We start from the raw sequence: 13,284 nt of genomic DNA on the forward strand, positions 1-13,284 counted from the left end.
ATGCAAGCCTTGCTCAAGAGCATGATAAGGTTTGGTCTTCAAAGAAGATAAATAATATTTTTCAAATAACAAAGGATATGAAGTTCAAGGATGCCTTTCAGAATATCTGATACAAGGTGGATTAAGGTGATCAGTTGAGTTATAAATTCAAAATTACAAATTTTCCTCTTATGAATCCACACGATTTTCTAATGCCAGTTTAAATCATGTCAAACCTGAATGACAAATAAACTCCAAACACTGTTGTATATAATACAACTTTCTCAGATGTCAAGGAATTCTGAATCTTCTACTATACTCAGATAGCTTTAACTGACTTCAAGTTTGCCAAAGAGTTCAAGAAGACAGTTGGAAAACCGAGAACATAAATGAAAGGAATTGAGAAGTGTGAAGATGATGAAGTGTTACTAAAATTAAAGGGGATTGTTTTCTTTGGGAAGAAAGAGAACAAGGTTCAAAAGAAGAAAATGTTTTATACTTGCTTGAAGGAGAAATTCTCATCTCAACAAATCAATAATTTTTTAGTGAGAATGGAGAATGTTCAATAAATTATCAAGACGATAAGAAAGAGATACAAACAATTCTTAAATCGTATCTTGAAGTTCGAAGAATCCTTCTTGGATTCATCAGGTCTATGAGAAAAAAGTAAACATTTTGATAGCATTGACGTCTATATATAGTGTTGTAGTATTAGGTATTAGGTACGCCAGTTCTCACATTTCAAACTTGTATATGAGACTACCTACAAAATTAATTAAGCTTAAACAAAATTTATTTACTCCTTGTGTTCATTTACTTTCTGAATTGATTACTTGATTGAATCCATGAATCATCAGAAGCCAGAGGTAAACTAGTTCAAAAGTGTAGGCATGTGGTATCTGATCATGATACAATTGTTCATGAAAATGATGATGATGAAAGAACTGAATTGAATCACAAAGAACAACCTTAAATTCTGTTCTTGAAAACCATAAGAAACCTCCACCACAAACAACATCTGATCCAACAACCAAAGTACCTCTTATGGTTACTGAAGAAACTCCTATATATGCCTCAACTAATCACACTCCCAAAGATCCAATGGATAGAATAGTGTTAAGTTCACAAACAACTAATTATTATGTTACGCCACCTTTTCATACATATAATGTAAAATCTCTATAAATAGTAATGTTGGGACTAGTATAGTTTATTAATTTAGCAAGATATTATTATACTGATAAATTAATAAATTATTAATTTAAAGAGTTGGCTTATATTCGTGTGAAACTCTCAAATTAATGCATCGACCTTTAAAATTTTCATGTCCTTTCACTTTACCTCTTTAAATAAAACAGAAACAAGGACCTTCAAAATTCTCATTTACATTTACACATTAATGAACTTGTCAAGTTTAATGTACATAGATCTAGATTGATCACTATAAAATGTCTAATGATAAATTTTAAAATCACATCAATTATGGCTTATAAACTAAAAGGTGTTAAAAAATCAATGATGACCAATCAACAATGAAAACTATTATGTGAGTATCCGAGAGATCACTAATGATGCACTCAACAAGATTTGGTGAAGCGGGTTGACTACACTTTCGACTTGAAAATTAGTCAAGGAAAAATATCAAACACTCTTAAGAGATAGCAGAGTTCCTATCGGCTAACTTTGAAAAAGATGGATCTTCCAAGCATCACAAAGCAGCCAAGTATCCGGACATGGAGAAAGTTGTTTATGAATGGTTTCTCCAACATCAGCGTGTCAATATAACAGGAGAGTTAACCATAGAGAATCTGGTTGAGACATTGAAGCTTTTGTATGCACATGATTCTTCTGAGCATAATCTTTCATAGGGTTGGCTTGATAAATTCAAGTTAAGGCATGGTATCAAATCGTATCGCCGATTCGGAGAAAGTGACTCATTCGACACACATGACATGGAGAATAAATTTGAGTCTATAGGGGAAAAATTAATCAATTTCCAATGAAAGATGTTTTTAATATGGATGAAACTGGTTTGTTTTATAGGTTACAAGCTGACCATTCACTTGTAACAAAACAACTTGAAGGTAGGAAATAAGAAAAGGAAAGATTTAGAATTGTTATATGTTGCAATGCGAATGGCTCGGAAAAAAATTCCTCTATAGATCATTGGTAAGTATGCAAAGCCACATTGTTTTAAGAATGTCAACATGAATAGTCTAGATTGTGAATACCATACCAACAAATGAGCATGGATGACAGGGTTGCTTTTCGAAGAATATGTTCGTTAGCTAGATGATCAAATGCACGGAAAAAAAATCTCTTGGTAGTGGATACTTGTCCAGGCCATTCAAAAAATATTCAAGGGTTGCAAAACATCGAGTTTTTTTTCTACCGCCAAACATGACTTCAAAAATTCAACCCTGTGATGACGGGATAATTAGAGCCTTTAAAATGTACTAACGTAAAAGGTTTTATCGTAAGATTTTGGAAGCTTATGAATTGGACATTGCTTCCCCAGAAAAGATTAATATTTTAGATGCCATCAACTAGGCCATCTCGGATTGGAGAAATATGAAACAAGAGTCCAAATTAAATTGCTTTCATCGTTGTAAAATTTGTTTGGCTAATCCAATCAGCCCAAATGATTTAAACGATGTAAATTCTGGAAAAGACATTCCTAAGCTTGAGAACTTGATTACGGGAATGCATTATCGGCACAAAATGGATGTGAAAGGGTTGTTAGATTATCCATGTGAAAACAATAAATGTTACGAGGTTCAAGGCATTAAAGAAATTATCACAGACATCGTTCAAATTTCGGATGATGATGAAGTTGGTGATGATTCAGGACCTTTGGAACCGGTCACTCGGAAAGAAGCATTGCAAGCGGCGACAACTCTTCACAACTTTTTGTTGCAATATGAGAATAAAGTGCCTCAACTCTTAAGTGAAATTGAGAGATTCAAAGATGAACTCAATATAGGTTTGAAGTTCACAAAAAAACAAGTGATTATAGATTCATTTTTACTAGACAATTCTAGAATTTTGGAATATTTTAATAATTATTAATTTATAGTTTCGCTGGGATAGATATATTTACATTGGGATTTAAAAAAATTATTATTTTATTATTTTAGCTATTGAGGTACAATTTTGTACTGATCCCAAGTTGGAAATGGACAAATTATTAATTTTATTGATGATATTAATTTATCGAGTATTAAATTATAGAGGTTCTACTATATCCCAATTCCTCTTATTTCCACATCGCAAACCACAATTCCTATTCCACCACGAATCATTGTTATTGTTAATTTCATGAGGAGAAGATAGGTAATGTGGATATCCTTGTGAACATCTAAAGTGGACACAAATGTCAACATTGGTAATGAACTGATTATTTAAAATAATCCTTCACCGTCTCCACCGTCAAAATCACCTTTACCAACATTGTTTGTTCCTATTACTATTGTTCCATTTAATTCTCCAATGTTTTAAAACATTTTGGATAATACTTTAAATGATAACATTTTCTTTTCTCAATCTACTAATAATACACTCGAGGAAAATATTATAGATGCGGTTGATTTTGAGTAAGGAGATGATGATGATGATCTCTTTGCTTTAGTGCCAATAAACTTTGAGAATTAAGATGATAAAATTGATGAAAATGCCTTAATGTATGGTCGATAATACAAGAATCTAAATATGATTATCAATTTTGTTTGTGATGTGACATTGAAGAAAACTTTTGATGATATTGATGAACCTACCGATGAAGTAGTTACTCAGGAGTCGATTTCGACATTATTGAAAGAGAAAAAAGAAAACTTAGGTTTAAATTTTTATGCATTCTTCAATAATTTTAATTTAAAGGTTTAACTTATGTGGAATCTTTAGACTTAAAGTATTTAGAAAACGAAATAAGGAAAAGGACATGCATGAAAATCTCATTGATGCCATTAGTGAATTTAATGTGAGTGTATGGACATCTTGGATAAGAAAGTTAAAGTTCTTGCTAACAATAACAATTGAAGAATTTTGTGAAATGAATTCTATAATGAAAATATTTGTTAATGATTTGATCAAGTTAGTAATGACACTTTGGAAGATATTCGAGCCTTTTAATGTCAAATAGTAAGAGGGATTTCAAAAGCATAAAGATGAACTTTAAGCACATCTCAATGAGTAAAAGTCGAAGGTTGCTGCTCTTGAACTCAAAGTTACTTCATGTAATAAGGAACAAATTACTAAATATTTGGAAGATTATGTTACTCGAACTATTAAAAAGGTTCATACTTCTTTTCCGAGTCAATTGGAGTCGATTGTTGAACTAGTTTCTTGGATCCCTTTGAATGCTCCAATAGTTCCCTTACAACCTTTTTCACAAGGATAAGATTTAAACCTTTACTGATTAACACAAACCTTCCAAGACCACCTGGATCGGAAGTGCTTCAAGAAATACTTCTCAAATAACTACACTACTTGGTTTTTTAATGGTTACACCTCTTGTTGTTACCATGGTGTTTCGACCTACTATAATTAATACTTCAACAACAATAATAACTACAATTGTACTTTCAACAAATCCAATTCAAGTTGATATTTCACCAATAAATCTTAAGAAGGTAAACATCATTAGATTTGTTGGAAGTGCTAAAAAAATCTAATATCAATAAAGTTGATTTTGGCAAAGGAAAAGAAATAACACTTTCGAACAAGGAGTTGATGCAAATAGGTGCACAAAAGTTCGAAAGATTCAGGAAGATGTTAATAAAGTTTTGAATGCTTAGATGATTCATGATGTGGAATTCAATGATATAGATTTCATTGATAAAGTGCTAAACAAAAGCCTTTTAGTGGAAAACTCAAGCACAAATCAACTGGATTTTCTATTTAATCCCCTTACCTTCAAGTATCCTTAATTTCCCCTAAAGGTCAACAAAGAAAACTACGATATCTTGAAGAACTTTAAAATAAGATTTCATATAATGCTTGGAAAAGATGAAGATGTATGGTCTGGCAAGAAGATAATGAAATTTTATGTATTGCGAAGAACGTGAATTTTGAAAATAAATTGAAGAATTATATATACAAGGTTGTGGTGATGAATAATTCAGTGAATTTACTACTGTTGACTTTCCTTTAATGAATCCAAATGACTTCTTCACAATAATGCATATCTTTTCAAGAATGCATCAAAAGACAATATCTTCAAAAACTGTTTTCAACTTCGAATATGAACATGCTCAAGGCTTTATGTAGTATCAAGGTTGTAGAACTCGTTACTCGGTACCTGTTCAGCCGACTGTAGAGTAACGAGTACTAGGGGAGTACTCGGATTCGGTAATTCATGTAGAAATATTTTTAGAGAAATTATATATGTTAAAATTAGAAGTTATAATTATAAGTTGATTGAAATATATATATATATATATATATATATATATATATATATATATATATATATAAATATATATATAATTACATATATGTTAATACACAAAACGTGAAAAACACACAATTGTCTCATTTCATGAATACTTACTGAAAATGTAAGATATATATATATATATATATATATATATATATATATATATATATATATATATATATATATATATATATATATATATATAATCACATGTGTGTCTGTTAAATAATAAATCGTTAAATATAGTGTACATATTAATCACCGAGTTGGCCGAGTTTTACAACAATACTCACTTCAGTAAATGGTAAATCAGAAAGTACTAGGATTCTATAACTCGTCTCGGTAAGAGGCCGAGTAGGGAGTACTCAACCGAGTAGTCGGCCAACTCGATAAGCTTTACAACAATATGTAGTATTAGTATGCTTAGATGTCATTAACAGAAATTAATCTTACAAAAGCCTTCAACAGAACATTGAAAAAAACTACATTTGGATTGAAGGATATGGGTAGTTACAAGGATTCTTCAAAAATGAAAAGGGATTGTTTATTTTGGGAAAATGGTCAAGGGAATTGATAAGAAGAATTTCTTATAAAGTATATAGAGATATTTCCTACAATTCATCGGAAAAATTTGCTTGGTAGCTTTTTTGGTTCAAAACTCAATTCCAAATTCTCCCACGCAATATTCGTACACAACATTTTTTTGTCATACACAACAATTTATGCATTATTGAGTTAATACAACATTTTAAAGCATGAATTGTTATGTATGAAAAAAAAATTATTGTGTACAAATCACTTCCCCTTAATTAAATCATTGCCGTTCAAAAAATTAAAATTAAACCTCCACTGAGTGGATTGAACCGACATTATGAACATCATGAAATTTGCATATATATATATATATATATATATATATATATATATATATATATATATATATATATATATATGAACGTAAAACAAAGTGTGTAGGAAAGAAATATGTAATTTGGCTTTGATAAAAAGAGTAAAACGTTATCATATAAAGAATAACTAGGTTCTATTCTAGGCAAGTCTACAAACCCATTGTCAACTTTCCTCATTATTAAAATATTATTAATGGGAGGTTTTTATATTTACAACATCATTTGTTGAAAAAGAAAATTATACGTGGCGATGTATGACTAGTTGGAGTTAACTCCCTGGCTATACTAAATCTTGGTGGAGGGGGACCACAGAAGTGATTGACTGGACACGTGGTGAGAGTTAAGGTTGTCGTAATCATCGGACGGTTTTTTACGTGTCGGTTTGCTATGGGTAAAAGGTGAATCGATGTTGTGTAACATGCGGTTAGTGATTTTTGTTTCTATGCATTTATTTTAGCCAATCAATAGGCTTTCTTTTTCAAGGTACTTAAATATTAATTATTTTAATTTTAATTTTAATTTTAATGTTTTCATATGGACATTTTAATATTTTAGTTTGTATAAAGTTGTAAAAAACAGGTGTTGTTAATTTATAAATACGTAGGTCATCCCCAATGCATTAAAACCATGGAGAATTGAATAGAGTGCCAACTAGAAGAAAGATTATATATATTCAATTAAAATTCTTAAAAAAACCCACAACTTTTCACTACACATTTTATTCAATTCTTAGAATGCTGATTCAACTCCACATTATCTCTCCTTTATATTATATTCATATTTATTCTATTGAACTTCCATTAAACTCTCATTATCGATGACATTATAAAGTTGTAAAAAATAAACATTTATAAAGTTCTAAAACATTTTTGCTCTAAGCCTAATAACTTTCAAAGCTTTAAATACTAACAATCATGATAAATATTTGATACTACAATTCTTACTTTTATATTTCCCCAAATATACCCTTTCAAAATTCCTTAGGCCATACGAATCACGAACGTGTGTGTGCTTAAGATGGCAACGGACCACGGCCATCCACTCCATCCTGGTCGGTCGTGGTTCATCCATTTCATGGTAATTCGTGGTGGCCATCAGGATTCTAAATGCCCAATTAAAGTGGATTGTGAGTAATGGCCCATTCATGTCTGTGTGTATTACCATTCAAACACAATTAAATATCTTTTATAAATATCATAATTTTTCTTTCATTTTACTCACACGGTTCCTCTTTCATTTATTCACAATCAAACACTTGTTTTGCTTGATAATTCAAATCCAATGGCTCCTAGAAAGATGATTAGTCAGAAAATGAAGATTAGAACTTAACACTAGCATGGGTGGCGGTTTTAGAAAACCCAAATACTATAATGTCTCTTAATTTTTGGGTAAAGGTTGGAAACATTTTTCATTATTTAATGGGTTGTCGAAGTAATAGTCTTGATGAAATATGTTTGGATTTTCGTGATATGATGGTTAAATGTCTTGAATTTGATGAAATTTATAACTTTTGAAGTCGTTTGTTGTGGCTATTCACCAATATGAAGATACAAAAATACACTGTTTAAACACGTCAAAGTTTCGCTAAAATTGAAGGAGTGTCTAAAATTCAGTCATTAAAAATAATAAGGTTTAAAAACTAGTTTAAGTTGTGTGTGGTTGGATTTTTATGTTTTTTTTTTTTTTTTTTTTCTTCTGTTGTGTGTTTTAAATTACTATAATGTTTGTTTAAAATAAAATTTGTTTTGTTGTGTTTCTTTAATGTAACATGGTATTTTAATTTAATCAAAAACTATTATTTAAAAAATATGTTTTGAATGTATTTTTGAATTAAATTTAATTAAAAAAAATGAGATGGAGTGATGTGTTTAATGGTAGGTATCTCATGGTTAGTGGTATAGAGTGTGATAATGATGACATCCATGGCTATAATGGTTAGTGGTAGGTATAATTGATGATCTTAGCTTCATGATATATTTGACACTGTCGCAAACTTCATAAATAAAAAGAAAAATAAATTTGAATAAAAAAAACTTCATACCTATTTTTTTAAATCAATCGACTTTGATTTTTCAAACTTTCAGCTTTAATCTTATGTCCTTATATTTTTATATTTACTTTTCCTCATTATTTCATTGACTCTCCACGACTATGTTTTTTTTGTTCACTCTTTTGTAAAAACTTACCTTTTTGCGCTCTTATATTTATTAAATATAACTAAAACTAAATAGACTTGATAACTAACATGGAGCCTATGACTTCTAATTAAACCATGTAACAGAGTTCACACCATATATATATATATATATATATATATATATATATATATATATATATATATATATATATATATATATATATATATATATATATATATACTAGCAGTGTACCCGCGCAAAGCGGCGGGGCGTATTCCTCTACAAAAATGTTATGTTACAAAAAAAAGTACATATCGAAGACAAAATAATCAAACTATGGTGTTATTTGGGAGATAAAGTCATTTTTTGTTCCTGGACGGTGGGTTTTATAGCAGATGACGGAACAAAGAGGTATATGCGATTGGAGGGATATTTGAATCAACATGCTAAATTTAAGGATATCTAAAAGGGTTCAAATTTTGAATAAATCCGGGATTTGAGGGAACCATATCAAATTACTGAGAAATATAAGGAGATTTGATGATAAATATTTGAATTCAAAACGTGGTTAAAATTTAATATTATTTTATTAATGGTCACTTGTACTATCAGTTTCATCTTTTGGACGTCTTAAAAAAATATTATTATTATAATCAATCTATTTTTAGAAATAGTTAGATTTCTTTTATAAGATAGTAAATATATATATATATATATATATATATATATATATATATATATATATATATATATATATATATATATATATATATATATATATACGCCGTTTACCCGCACCAAGTGACGGGTGTGTATAATTTTTAGGGACGATTAGTTTTTTACACAAATAATTTACTACATCGAAACTATCATATCATCTCCTTAGTTGTTGGTACCACCACCATATATTTTATAAACTAAAGTAAAAATAAACAAAACAAAAAAAGGGCAATAATATAAAACTTATCAAATTTATCTATCCAAACTAATTTCAAACTTAATCATAAATTTACAAATAATTATTTTTGTATAATGTTAGATAGTTGTTTAAATTAGGGGTATGCGCGGTGCGGTTTGGTACGGTTTCGAGTCAAAACCGCAAACCGCACCACAGATGTTCAAAACCGCATGATGCGGTGCGGTTTGATGCGGGCGGTTTAGTTGCGGTTTGTGCGGTTTGATGAGTTGTTTAACATTAAATCTATCAAAAAATCAAAAACCTGACCGGGTTAAAAAAAATGATTGCTTTCATTTTATAAAAACAAATACAATTTTCGAGTTAAATCGTTTTTAATAAATTGTGACTCATGTTACTATAGTTTTGTAAGTATCATTGTTATTGCTTTATATTGCCGTTATAATTGATATATTTTTGTAAACCATGAGATCTTGATCTAATAGTGATTTAATGTTACGTTATAGATATTTGGTTATTGTAAGAAATATATTTATATACGTCATTTGTAAATCGTGATTTGAAGTTATAACAAAAAAAAGAAAAAAAAGTATATATATATATATATATATATATATATATATATATGTATGTATATATATATATATAACATGCGGTGCGGTACGGTTTGAACCGCAGTTTTATAAATACAAACCGCAAACCACACCGCATAGTGCGGTTTGATTAAATGATGAACCGCAAACCGCACCGCAAAATTCTAAACCGCATTATGCGGTGCGGTTTGGTGCGGTGCGGGCGGTTTGTGCGGTTTTTTGCACAGCCCTAGTTTAAATGTTAACTTTCTTCTTTGAAATTTTGAATTAGATTCTTTAATAAGCCATGATTCGAATGCCTATTCACCATATTACCAGGGTTGAATAAATTTACAAAAATATGAAACATGATTGCATAAATATGCATTTATCCCTTCTAAGTGTATCAAAAATAAAAATGTAAATATATAAATGTTATTTTTTTACCACATACCATTTGTGTGGGCTTAACTAATATGATATATAAATCCACTTATGATAGACTATATTTATCTTTTGTGCTAAAACCATTAACTTGATACATATCATATGTATGTTATAACCTTCCAAATAGGTTCACTTCCATGGGCATTTGTGTTCAATGGCTTTAACTCACCGATTGGAGTAATTATCCATTTGCCCTTTGATGACTTTAAACTTGCCATATCTACATATCTATATAGTTAACCTATGACGCTAACTTAATAACCATAGACCACACAAGTGGAATTAAAAACCAAACACACCCAACCATGTTGCAACTAAAACCTAACTGTAGTGAAGTGAAGCAATTGAACAATTTTTACACAACATTATATAAAATATGTATGTCATGATCCTGTACAAAACATGGATATTGGAAAAATGCTAAAAACTGATTGATAAAGAATATTGAGGGCCAATACAAAGAATAAAAAATAATTTTTTATAAGGTTTGGATATCAAAGAAAAGCAAAACAAGAAAAACTCAAATACTCCGTGGTGTTGGTCTCTAGTTGCAATAAACTTTTTTGGTGAAGATTTTTTTAATCGCACTTAAGTATTAGGTCCAAATCAAATGCCACTTTAATGCATACATACCACCATTTCATCAACATAACCAACAATTCAAATTCTTATTGAGTTTTTTTCCCTAAAGAGGGTAATCCTCAAGATAATGAAGTTCAAGATCGTCCATCATTTCAGATTCTTCGTTTACCTACATTTGCCAATCATTTAGCTTAGAAAATTTTGTAGAATGCTATAACAATTTTTTCTAAGCTACAAATTGTGCAACATTTAATAGTCATGAGAAATATGGACAATTATTGAAAGTCATGAGAGATAACCAAATTTTGTTAAAACTAATGAAAATATATAATATTTTTAGAAAAAATATATAAAGCAAAAAACAGAAGACCAACCAGAAGTTGAACCAATACAAGGCGTTTGAACATAAGAACGAAGGTTACATGAAAGGAGGCTAACTATCAAGACAAAACACAACATAAATGGACAAAGATATTGCATGATTCATATTGTAGTACACCCATTTAAATATGTGTGAGGCTCTAACAATCAAATAAAAGCAACACATAAATTACATCAACATATAATAAAAGGTTCAGGAACTTATCAAACTAGAATATGAAAACAGTAATCAATAAAATCCAAAAAACAAACTTGAGAAAATGGTCAACAAACACTTTATAGTCTTGACCCCTTTATAATTTCGTCATTCAACAAATCAATAAAATCTTACATAATTATCTCTATTTATTTGCCTGCAATTCAGTAGATCGAATAGCTAATCTTAATGTAAACATAACAATAGAAACTTTTTATTTGTATATAACATTAAAAATCCCAATACAGCAATAAGCCAAGAAAAAAACCAACATCAGGAGAATTTGAACAATCCATACCTCAAACAACATGAAAAAAGGCATGTGAGTGATAAAATCCAACATGTAACAGGGTTAATCTCACCCCGGTTCCTTTTCTTTCCCATGAAGAAATTAAGTTACTAAATCGAATTCCCAATTTGCTCCCTGAAAAAATTAACAAAACAATAGAATAATAAGAATTTTTATATTCAATGGAGTTAGGGTTTACACTTGAATATGAGGGGAAACAGAGGAAATCGTTTGGCAACAAAAGGAGAGTTGCAGGGTGTGGAGACATGTTCTGATTATCACCCGGTTCTTTAATCATCGTGTTCAACTTTAGAATTGGAGTAGATGAATCATCTCCTAAATGTTCTTACACAGAAACAAATTGAAAGAAAATAAAACACAAATAGTTAGGAAAACTAATAGAAAAGGAAAGAGAACTAAGAGGTTGAAGCAGAGTATCGTACACATTCTTTGAATGAGAGGAAGGCATTGTCAAAAATACAAAAAGAAGATGAAGTAGAGGAACTTGAAAAATTAAAAACTAAAAAGAAACTTGAAATCGACAACAACAAAGTTAGAGAGAGAGAGAGAGAGAGAACATGGGTGATGAGGGCGGCAAATTTGTGGTGGTACGCTGCCTGTGTGATGGACGTTGGTAAAACTGTAAGTCTGCAACCATTACAAAATATAATCTTGTTAACTTGCACATGAAAACAGATGCAATTGACAACGACTAGAGAAGGTAGATTTGACAATTGACAATGTCTATGTTTTGTGGTCTAGGTTTTCCACATATGTAAGGTTGAATAAGGATGAGCATTTGAGTGAGTACATGACAGTTAATGGGGGAAGGGATGTTCGATGACCTTCTATAGGTTGCAGCAACGATGGAAGGAGGGTGGTGGTATCGAAGGTCCATTGGAAACTGAAGCGAGTAAGGAGAAAGATAGAAGAAATGTAGGTTTGATGTTTTGTCAATAAGGTTAGGATAAAGATAGGGTAAAGATAGCATGAGTTACACGGTATGATTGTAAGCTTAATAATATTGTACCATGTTGTAATAGGTATACATCTTAAATTTCAAGAAATAGACAATATGTTGAATAAGATAGTGTATATATATATATATATATATATATATATATATATATATATATATATATATATATATATATATATATATATATATATATATATATATATATATATATGAAAACCCTATTATTGCCACGCCTTTTACGTCAATTTAAGTCGGTTCTTTTTACACCACTTCGCCTTTCTCTTGAAAGGATGCCATGGACATAACCATCGTTTCAGAGGACTTGATTCTGTTGTGCCTTATCCGCTTTACTTTCTAGAATTCTGCACTCAAACACTCTTCCCCAATGTATCGTCAACCCTTCTCAATTCATCCACTGATCCCCATTCTCCATTAATCACAACTCCAACTTATTCTTCAAGAA

General features: G+C 30.1%; 1 long non-coding RNA gene and 1 pseudogene across 1 annotated transcript; one reads left to right on the top strand and one right to left on the bottom strand.

Annotated features, from left to right (window-relative positions):
* The first annotated feature begins 1,479 nt into the window (after positions 1-1,479).
* LOC145040443 (CENP-B homolog protein 2-like) lies at positions 1,480-3,959 on the top strand (annotated as a pseudogene).
* A 6,870-nt stretch (positions 3,960-10,829) lies between these two features.
* Positions 10,830-12,836, bottom strand: LOC145038998 (uncharacterized). The gene is made up of 3 exons (XR_013679675.1): positions 12,286-12,836; positions 11,852-11,977; positions 10,830-11,145 (listed from the first exon to the last, which is right to left on the bottom strand). It is a non-coding gene; the product is annotated as an uncharacterized LOC145038998 (long non-coding RNA).
* Between the last annotated feature and the right edge of the window lie 448 nt (positions 12,837-13,284).

Source organism: Lactuca saligna, chromosome 4 (genome assembly GCF_052625555.1).
Source record: "Lactuca saligna cultivar CGN05327 chromosome 4, ASM5262555v1, whole genome shotgun sequence".
In the NCBI taxonomy this organism is placed as follows: Eukaryota; Viridiplantae; Streptophyta; class Magnoliopsida; order Asterales; family Asteraceae; genus Lactuca; species Lactuca saligna.